This window comes from Balaenoptera ricei, chromosome 15 (genome assembly GCF_028023285.1).
Source record: "Balaenoptera ricei isolate mBalRic1 chromosome 15, mBalRic1.hap2, whole genome shotgun sequence".
NCBI lineage: Eukaryota > Metazoa > Chordata > Mammalia > Artiodactyla > Balaenopteridae > Balaenoptera > Balaenoptera ricei.
This window is the reverse complement of record NC_082653.1, coordinates 28,976,736-28,987,546: the sequence shown is the minus strand read 5'-3', so window position 1 is coordinate 28,987,546 and position 10,811 is coordinate 28,976,736.

Below are 10,811 nucleotides of genomic sequence, written 5' to 3'. Positions count from 1 at the left end.
CTGAGAAAAATATTTGAAGAGATTATAGTCAAAAACTTTCCTAACATGGGAAAGGAAATAGTCACTCAAGTCCAAGAAGTGCAGAGAGTCCCATAATGGATAAACCCCAGGAGAAACATGCTGAGGTACATATTAATGAAGCTAACAAAAATTAAATACAAAAAAATATTAAAAGCAGTGAGGGAAAAGCAACAAATAACACACAAGGGAACCCCCATAAGGTTATCAGTTGATTTTTCAACAGAAACTCTGCAGGCCAGATGAGAGTGTCAGGATATATTGAAAGTGATGAAAGAGAAAAACCTACAACAAACATTACTCTACCCAGCAAGGATCTCATTCAGATTCAATGGAGAAATCAAAAGCTTTACAAAGAGCAGAAGGTAAGGGAATTCAGCAACACCAAACCAGCTTTACAACAAATGCTAAAGGAACTTCTCTAGGCAGGAAACAGAAGAGAAGAAAAAGACCTACAATAACAAACCCAAAGCATTAAAGAAATTGGTAAAAGGAACATACATATTGATAATTACATTAACTGTAAATGGATTAAATGTTTCAACCAAAAGACACACTGGCTGCTTAGATACAGAACCAAGACCCATATATACGCTGTCTACAAGAGACCCACTTCAGACCTAGGGATACATACGACTGAAAGTGAGGAGATGGAAAAAGATATTCCATGCAAATGGAAATCAAAAGAAAACTGGAGTAGCAATACTCATGTCAGACAAATAGACTTTAAAATAAAGGCTATTATAAGAGACAAGGAAGGACACTACATAATGATCAATTGACCAACCCAAGAAGATATAACAATTGTAAATATTTATGCACCCAACATAGGAGCACCACAATACATAAGGCAAATGCTAACAGCCATAAAAGGGGGAGTCGAGAGTAACAAAATAATAGTGGGGGGCTTTAACACCCCACTTACACCAATGGACAGATCACCCAGGCAGAAAATTAATAAGACGACACAAGCCTTAAATGATATGTGAGACCAGATATACTTAATTGATGTTTACAGGAAATTCCATCCAAAAGCAGCAGTCTACATTTTCTTCTCAAGTGCACACGGAATATTCTCCAGGATAGATCACATCTTGGGTCATAAATGAAGCCTCAGTAAATTTAAGAAAATTGAAATTGTATCAAGCATCTTTTCTGAACACAACGCTAGGAGATTAGAAATCAATTACAGGAAAAATAATGTAAAAACACAAACACATGGAAGCTAAAAAATATGTTACTAAGTAATCAATGGATCACTGAAGAAATCAAAAAGGATATCAAACAATAGTTAGAGACAAATGACAATGAAAACACGATGACCTAAAACCTATAGGATGCAGCAAAAGAAGTTCTAACAGGGAAGTTTATAGCAATACAATCTTACCTAAGAAACAATAAAAATCTCATATAGAAACCTAACATTACACTTAAAGCAACTAGAGAAAGAAAAACAAACAAAACCCAAAGTTAGTAGAAGGTAAGAAATCATAAAGATCAGAGTGAAAATCAATGAGATAGAGATGAAGAAAACAACAGCAAAAATCAATGAAACTAAAAGCTGGTTCTTTAAGAAGATAAACAAAACTGATAAACCTTTAGCCAGACTCATCAAGAAAAAAAGGGAGAGGATTCAAATCAATAAAATTTGAAATGAAAAAGGAGAAGTTACAATGGACACCACAGAAATACAAAAGATCATAAGAGATTACTACAAGCAAATATACACCAATAAAATGGACAATCTAGAAAAAAATGGACACATTCTTAGAAAGGTACAACCTTCCAAGACTGAACCAGGAAGAAATAGAAAATATGAACAGACCAATCACAAGTACTGAAATTGAAACTCTGATTAAAAATCTTCCAACAGACAAAAGCCCAAGACCAGATGGCTTCACAGACGAATTCTATCAAACATTTAAAGAACTAACACCTATCCTTCTCAAACTCTTCCAAAGAAATTGCAGAGGAAGGAACACTCCCAAAGACATTCTACCAGGCCACCACCACCCTGATACCAAAACCAGACAAAGATGTCACAAAAAAAGAATATTACAAGCCAAAATTACTGATGAACATAAGAGCAAAAATCCTCAACAAAATATTAGCAAATAGGATCCAACAACACATTAAAAGAGTTATACACCATGATCAAGTGGGATTTATTCCAAGGATGCAAGGATTCCTTAATACCCAAAAAACAATCAGTGTGATACATCACATCAACAAATTAAAGAATAAAAACCATATGGTCATCTCAATAGATGCAGAAAAAACATTTGACAAAATTCAGTACCCATTTATGGTAAAAAATTCTCCAGAAAGTTGGTGTAGAGGGAACCTACCTCAACATAATAAAGGTCATATACGACAACCCACAGCAAACATCATTCTCAGTGGTGAAAAACTGAAAGTATTCCTCTAAGACCAGGAACAAGACAAGGATGTCCACTCTCGCCAACATTATTCAAAATAGTTCTGGAAGACTTAGTCACGGCAATCACGCAGAAGAAAAAAATATAAAAGGAATCCAAACAGGAAAAGAAGTAAATCTGTCACTGTTTGCAAATGACATGATACTACACATAGAAAATCCTTAAGATGCCACCAGAAAATGACTAGAGTAAATCAATGAATTTAGTAGATTTGCAGGATACAAAATTAATAAACAGAAACCTCACGTTCTTATACACTGATGACAAAAGATCAGAAAGAGAAATTAAGGAAACAATTCCATTTACCATTGCAAAAAAAGAATAAAATACCTAGGAATAAATCTACCTAAGGAGGCAAAAGATCTATACTCAAAAACTATAAGACACTGATTAATGAAATCAAACATGACACAAATGGAGAGATATATCATGTTCTCAGATTGGAAGAATCTATTGAGAAAATGACTATACTACCCAAAGTAATCTACAGATTCAGTGTAACCCTGATCAAGTTACCAATAGCATTTTTCACAGAATTAGAACAAAAAATTTACAATTTGTATGGAAACACAAGAGATCCCGAATACCCAAAGCAATGTTGAGAAAGAAAAATGGAGCTGGAGGAATCAGGCTCCCTGACTTCAGACTATACTACAAAACTACAGTAATCAAGACAGTATGGTACTGGCACAAAAACAGAAATATAGATCAATGGAACAGGATACAAAGCTCAGAGGTAAACCCACAGACATATGGTCATCTAATCTATGACAAAGGAGGCAAGAATATACAATGGAGAAAAGACTCCCACTTCCATAAGTGGTGCTGGGAAAACTGGACAGCTACATGTAAAAGAATGAAATTAGAACACTCCCTAACACCATACAGAAAAATAAAATCAAAATGAATTAAAGACCTAAATGTAAGGGCAGACACTGTAAAACACTTAGAGGAAAACATAGGCAGAACTTTCTTTGACATAAATCGCAACAAGATCTTTTTTGATCTTGCCACCTCCTAGAGTAATGAAAATAAAAGCAAAAATAAGCAAATGGGACCTAATGAAACTTAAAAGCTTTTGCACAGCAAAGGAAACCATAAACAAGATGAAAAGACAACCCTCAGGATGGGAGAAAATATTTGCAAACGAAGCAACTGACAAAGTATTTATCTCCAAAATATACAACCAGCTCATGCAGCTCAGTATCAAAAAAAAACAACCCAATCAAAAAATGGATGGAAGACATAAATAGACATTTCTCCAAAGAAGATGTACAGATGGCCAAGAGACACATGAAAAGATGCTCAACATCACTAAATATTAGAGAAATGTAAATCAAAACTACAATGTGGTATCACCTCACACCAGTCAGAATGGCTGTCATAAAAAAATCTACAAACAATAAATGTTGGAGAGGGTCTGGAGAAAAGGGAACCCTCTTAAACTGTTGGTGGGAAAGTAAATTGATACAACCAGTATGCAGATCAGTATGGAGCTTTCTTAAAAAACTAGAACTACCATATGACCTAGCAATCCTACTCTTGGGCATATACCCAAAGAAAACCATAATTCAAAAAGATACATGCACCCCAATGTTCATTGCAGCACTATTTACAATAGCCAGGACATGGAAGCAACCTAAATGTCCATCAGCAGAGGAATGGATAAAGAAGATGTGGTACATATAACAATGGAATATTACTCAGCCATAAAAAGGAAAGAAATTGTGCCATTACAGAGATGTGGATGGACCTAGAGGCTGTCATACAGAGTGAAGTAAGTCAGAAAGAGAAAAACAAATATCATATATTAACACATATATGTTGGAATCTAGAAAAATGGTATAGATGAACTTATTTGAAAAGCAGAAATAGAGACACAGATGCAGAGAACAAACATATGGATACCAAGGGGGAAAGGGAGGGCGGGATGAAATGGGAGGTTGGGATTGACTTATATACAGTACTATGTATAAAATAGGTAACTAATAAGAACCTACTGTATAGCACAGGAAACTCTACTTGGTGCTCTGTGGTGACCTAAATGGGAAGAAATCCAGAAAAAGAGGGGATATATGTATATGTATAGCTGATCAACTTTGCTGTACAGCAGAAACTAACACAACATTGTAAAGCAACTATACTCCAATTTTTTAAAAAAAGATACAATTGTGCTGTAAACCTAGAACTTTCAGGTTTCTCATTCATGTGAATAGGCAATAGATTTTCCTAGATATACAAGGGCTCAGGAAATATTACATGCAGAGACTCTTCTTCAAAAAAATTACTTGAAAATACACTCTAGCTGACCAAGAGGTTAACAAAATTAATATTTCCAGTTTTTTTTTTGTTTTTTTTGTTTTGTTTGCTTGTTTTTTTATACTGCAGGTTCTTATTAGGCATCAATTTTATACACATCAGTGTATACATGTCAATCCCAATCGCCCAATTCAGCACACCACCATCCCCACCCCACTGCAGTTTTCCCCCCTTGGTGTCCATATGTCCATTCTCTACATCTGTGTCTCAACTTCTGCCCTGCAAACTGGCTCATCTGTACAATTTTTCTGGGTTCCACATACATGCATTAATATACGATATTTGTTTTTCTCTTTCTGACTTGCTTCACTCTGTATGACAGTCTCTAGATCCATCCACGTCTCAACAAATGACTCAATTTCGTTCCTTTTTATGGCTGAGTAATATTCCATTGTATATATGTACCACACCTTCTTTATCCATTCGTCTGTTGATGGGCATTTAGGTTGCTTCCATGACCTGGCTATTGTAAATAGTGCTGCAGTGAACATTCGGGTGCATGTGTCTTTTTGAATTACGGTTTTCTCTGGGTATATGCCCAGTAGTGGGATTGCTGGGTCATATGGTAATTCTATTTTTAGTTTTTTAAGGAACCTCCATATTGTTCTCCACAGTGGCTGTATCAATTTACATTCCCGCCAACAGTGCAAGAGGGTTCCATTTTCTCCATACCCTCTCCAGCATTTGTTGTTTGTAGATTTTCTGATGATGCCCATTCTAACAGGAGAGAGGTGATACCTCATTGTAGTTTTGATTTGCATTTCTCTAATAATTAGTGATGTTGAGCATCTTTTCATGTGCTTCATGGCCATCTGTATGTCTTCTTTGGAGAAATGTCTATTTAGGTCTTCTGCCCATTTTTGGATTGGGGTGTTGGTTTCTTTAATATTGAGCTGAATGAGCTGTTTATATATTTTGGAGATTAATCCTTCGTCCGTTGATTTGTTTGCAAATATTTTCTCCCATTCTGAGGGTTGTCTTTTCATCTTGTTTATGGTTTCCTTTGCTGTGCAAAAGCTTTGAAGTTTCATTAGGTCCCATTTGTTTATTTTTGTTTTTATTTCCATTACTCTAGGAGGTGGATCAAAAAAGATCTTGTTGTGATTTATGTCAAAGAGTGTTCTTCCTATGTTTTCCTCTAAGAGTTTTATAGTGTCCAGTCTTATATTTAGGTCTCTAATCCATTTTGAGTTTATTTTTGTGTATGGTGTTAGGGAGTATTCTAATTTCATTCTTTTACATATAGCTGTCCAGCTTTCCCAGCACCACTTATTGAAGAGACTGTCTTTTCTCCATTGTATATCTTTGCCTCCTATGTCATAGATTAGTTGACCATAGGTGTGTGGGTTAATCTCTGGGTTTTCTATCTTGTTCCATTGATCTATGTTTCTGTTTTTGTGCCAGTACCATATTGTCTTGATTACTGTAGCTTTGTAGTATAGTCTGAAGTCAGGGAGTCTGATTCCTCCAGATCCACTTTTTTGCCTCAAGACTGCTTTGGCTCTTCAGGGTCTTTTGTGTCTCCATACAAATTTTAAGATGATTTGTTCTAGCTCCATAAAAAATGCCATTGGTAATTTGATAGGGATTGCATTGAATCTGTAGATTGCTTTGGGTAGTATACTCATTTTCACAATGTTGATTCTTCCAATCCAAGAACATGGTATATCTCTCCATCTGTTGGTATCATCTTTAATTTCTTTCATCAGTGTCTTAGAGTTTTCTGCATACAGGTCTTTTGTCTCCCTAGGTAGGTTTATTCCTAGGTATTTTATTATTTTTGTTGCAATGGTAAATGGGAGTGTTTCCTTAATTTCTCTTTCAGATTTTTCATCATTGGTGTATAGGAATGCAAGAGACTTCTGTGCATTAATTTTGTATCCTGCAACTTTACCATATTCATTAATTAGCTCTAGCAGTTTTCTGGTGGCAGTTTTAGGATTCTCTATGTATAGTATCATGTCATCCACAAAGAGTGACAGTTTTACTTCTTCTTTTCCAATTTGTATTCCTTTTATTTCTTTTTCTTCTCTGATTGCCGTGGCTAGGACTTCCAGAACTATGTTGAATAATAGTGGTGAGAGTGGACATCCTTGTCTCTTTCCTGATCTTAGAGGAAATGCTTTCAGTTTTTCACCATTGAGAATGATGTTTGCTGTGGGTTTGTCATATATGGCCTTTATTATGTTGAGGTAGGTTCCCTCTACGCCCACTTTCTGGAGAGTTTTTATCATAAATGGGTGTTGAATTTTGTCAAAAGCTTTTTCTGCATCTATTGAGATGATCATATGGTTTTTATTCTTCAATTTGTTAATATGGTGTATCACATTGATTGATTTGCATATATTGAAGAATCCTTGCATCCCTGGGATAAATCCCACTTGATCGTGGTGTATGATCCTTTTAATGTGTTGTTGGATTCTGTTTGCTAGTATTTTGTTGAGGATTTTTGCATCTATATTCATCAGTGATATTGGTCTGTAATTTTCTTTTTTTGTAGTGTCTTTGTCTGGTTTTGGTATCAGGGTGATGGTGGCCTCATAGAATGAGTTTGGGAGTGTTCCTTCCTCTGCAATTTTTTGGAAGAGTTTGAGAAGGATGGGTGTTAGCTCTTCTCTAAATGTTTGATAGAATTCACCTGTGAAGCCATCTGGTCCTGGACTTTTGTTTGTTGGAAGATTTTTAATCACAGTTTCAATTTCATTACTTGTGATTGGTCTGTTCATATTTTCTGTTTCTTCCTGGTTCAGTCTTGGAAGGTTATACCTTTCTAAGAATTTGTCCATTTCTTCCAGGTTGTCCATTTTATTGGCATAAAGTTGCTTGTAGTAGTCTCTTAGGATGCTTTGTATTTCTGCGGTGTCTGTTGTAACTTCTCCTTTTTCATTTCTGATTTTATTGATTTGAGTCCTCTCCCTCTTTTTCTTGATCAGTCTGGCTAATGGCTTATCAATTTTGTTTATCTTCTCAAAGAACCAACTTTTAGTTTTATTGATCTTTGCTATTGTTTTCTTTGTTTCTATTTCATTTACTTCTGCTCGGATCTTTATGATTTCTTTCCTTCTGCTAACTTTGGGTTTTGTTTGTTCTTCTTTCTCTAGTTCCTTTAGTTGTAAGGTTAGATTGTTTATTTGAGATTGTTCTTGTTTCTTGACTTAGGCTTGTAGTGATCTCTTGGTTATTTAGTAACGTATTGTTTAGCCTCCATGTGTTTGTCTTTTTTATGGTTTTTTCCCTGTAATTCATTTCTAATCTCATAGCGTTGTGGTCAGAAAAGATGCTTGATATGATTTCAATTTTCTTAAATTTACTGAGGTTTGATTTGTGACCCAAGATGTGATCTATCCTGGAGAATGTTCCATGCGCACTTGAGAAGAACGTGTAATCTGCTGTTTTTGGATGGAATGTCCTATATATATCAATTAAATCTATCTGGTCTATTGTGTCATTTAAAGCTTCTGTTTCCTTATTTATTTTCATTTTGGATGATCTGTCCATTGGTGTAAGTGAGGTGTTAAAGTCCCCCACTATGATTGTGTTACTGTCAATTTCCTCTTTTATAGCTGTTAGCAGTTGCCTTATGTATTGAGGTGCTCCTATGTTGGGTGCATATATATTTATAATTGTTATATCTTCTTCTTGGATTGATCCCTTGATCATTATGTAGTGTCCTTCCTTGTCTCTTGTAACATTCTTTATTTTAAAGTCTATTTTATCTGATATGAGTATAGCTACTCCAGCTTTCTTTTGATTTCCATTTGCATGGAATATCTTTTTCCATCCCCTCACTTTCAGTCTGTATGTGTCCCTAGGTCTAAAGTGGGTCTCTTGTAGACAGCATATATATGGGTCTTGTTTTTGTATCCATTCAGCCAGTCTATGTCTTTTGGTTGGGGCATTTAATCCATTCACGTTTAAGGTAATTATCGATATGTATGTTCCTATGACCATTTTCTTAATTGTTTTGGGTTTGTTTTTGTAGGTCCTTTTCTTCTCTTGTGTTTCCCACTTAGAGGAGTTCCTTTAGCATTTGTTGTAGAGCTGGTTTGGTGGTGCTGAATTGTCTTAGCTTTTGCTTGTCTGTAAAGCTTTTGATTTCTCCATCAAATCTAAATGAGATCCTTGCTGGGTAGAGTAATCTTGGTTGTAGGTTCTTCCCTTTCATCACTTTAAGTATATCATGCCACTCCCTTCTGGCTTGTAGAGTTTCTGCTGAGAAATCAGCTGTTAACCTTATGGGAGTTCCCTTGTATGTTATTTGTCATTTTTCCCTTGCTGCTTTCAATAATTTTTCTTTGTCTTTAATTTTTGCCACTTTGATGACTATGTGTCTCGGCGTGTTTCTCCTTGGGTTTATCCTGTATGGGACTCTCTGCGCTTCCTGGACTTGGGTGGCTATTTCCTTTCCCATGTTAGGGAAGTTTTCGACTATAATCTCTTCAAGTATTTTCTCTGGTCCTTTCTCTCTCTCTTCTCCTTCTGGGACCCCTATAATGCGAATGTTGTTGCGTTTAATGTTGTCCCAGAGGTCTCTTAGGCTGTCTTCATTTCTTTTCATTCTTTTTTCTTTATTCTGTTCCGCAGCAGTGAATGCCACCATTCTGTCTTCCAGGTCACTTATCCGTTCTTCTGCCTCAGTTATTCTGCTATTGATTCCTTCTAGTGTAGTTTTCATTTCAGTTATTGTACTGGTCATCTCTGTTTGTTTGTTCTTTAATTCTTCTAGGTCTTTGTTAATCATTTCTTGCATCTTCTCAATCTTTGCCTCCATTCTTATTCCGAGGTCCTGGATCATCTTCACTATCATTATTCTGAATTGTTTTTCTGGAAGATTGCCTATCACCACTTCATTTAGTTGTTTTTCTGGGATTTTTTCTTGTTCCTTCATCTGGTACATAGCCCTCTGCCTTTTCATCTTGTCCATCTTTCTGTAACTGTGGTTTTTGGTCCACAGGCTGCAGGATTGTAGTTTTTCTTGCTTCTGCTGTCTGCCCTCTGGTGGTTGAGGCTATCTAAGAGGCTTGATGGGAGGCTCTGGTGGTGGGTAGAGCTGACTGTTGCTGTGGCGGTCAGAGCTCAGTAAAACTTTAATCCACTTGACTGTTGATGGGTGGGGCTGGGTTCCCTCCCTGTTGGTTGTTTTGCCTGAGGGAACCCAACACTGGAGCCTACTTGGGCTCTTTGGTGGGGTTAATGGCAGACTCTGGGAGGGCTCACGCCAAGGAGCACTTCCCAGAACCTCCGCTGCCAGAGTCCTTGTCCCCACGGTGAAACAGAGCCATCCCCCGCCTCTGCAGGAGACCCCCCCAACACCAGCAGGTAGGTCTGGTTCAGTCTCCCCCAGGGTCACTGCTCCTTCCCCTGGGTCCCGATGCGCACACTACTTTGTGTGCCCTCCAAGAGTGGGGTCTCTGTTTCCCCCAGTCCTGTCGAAGTCCTGCAATCAATTCCCACTAGGCTTCAAAGTCTGATTCTCTAGGAATTCCTCCTCCCGTTGCCAGACACCCAGGTTGGGAAGCCTGACGTGGGGCTCAGAACCTTCACTCCAGTGGGTGGACTTCTGTGGTATAAGTGTTCGCCAGTCTGTGAGTCACCCACCCAGCAGTTATGGGATTTGATTTTACTCTGATTGTGCCCCTCCTACCGTCTCACTGTGGCTTCTCCTCTGTCCTTGGACGTGGGGTATCCTCCTTGGTGAAGTCCAGGGTCTTCCTGTCAATGATTGTCCAGCAGTCAGTTGTGATTCTGGTGCTCTCGCAAGAGGGAGTGAGAGCACGTCCTTCTACTCTGCCATCTTGGTTAATCCTCAGCAAGATCTCTTCTCAATATTTCCAGTTTTTAACCTATAAAATTTACAGTGATCAAAAGGTTGATAGTACTCAATGCTGGCAAAAATGTGGTGAGACACAGACACTCATTTCTTATTTATAGGAGTGTGAATTTGTGCAAACTCTTTTAGAGGCAATTGGAAATGTCAAACAACATTTGAAATGTTTATATCCTCTGTTAGCTAGCAAACTACAGTCTGCATAGTAG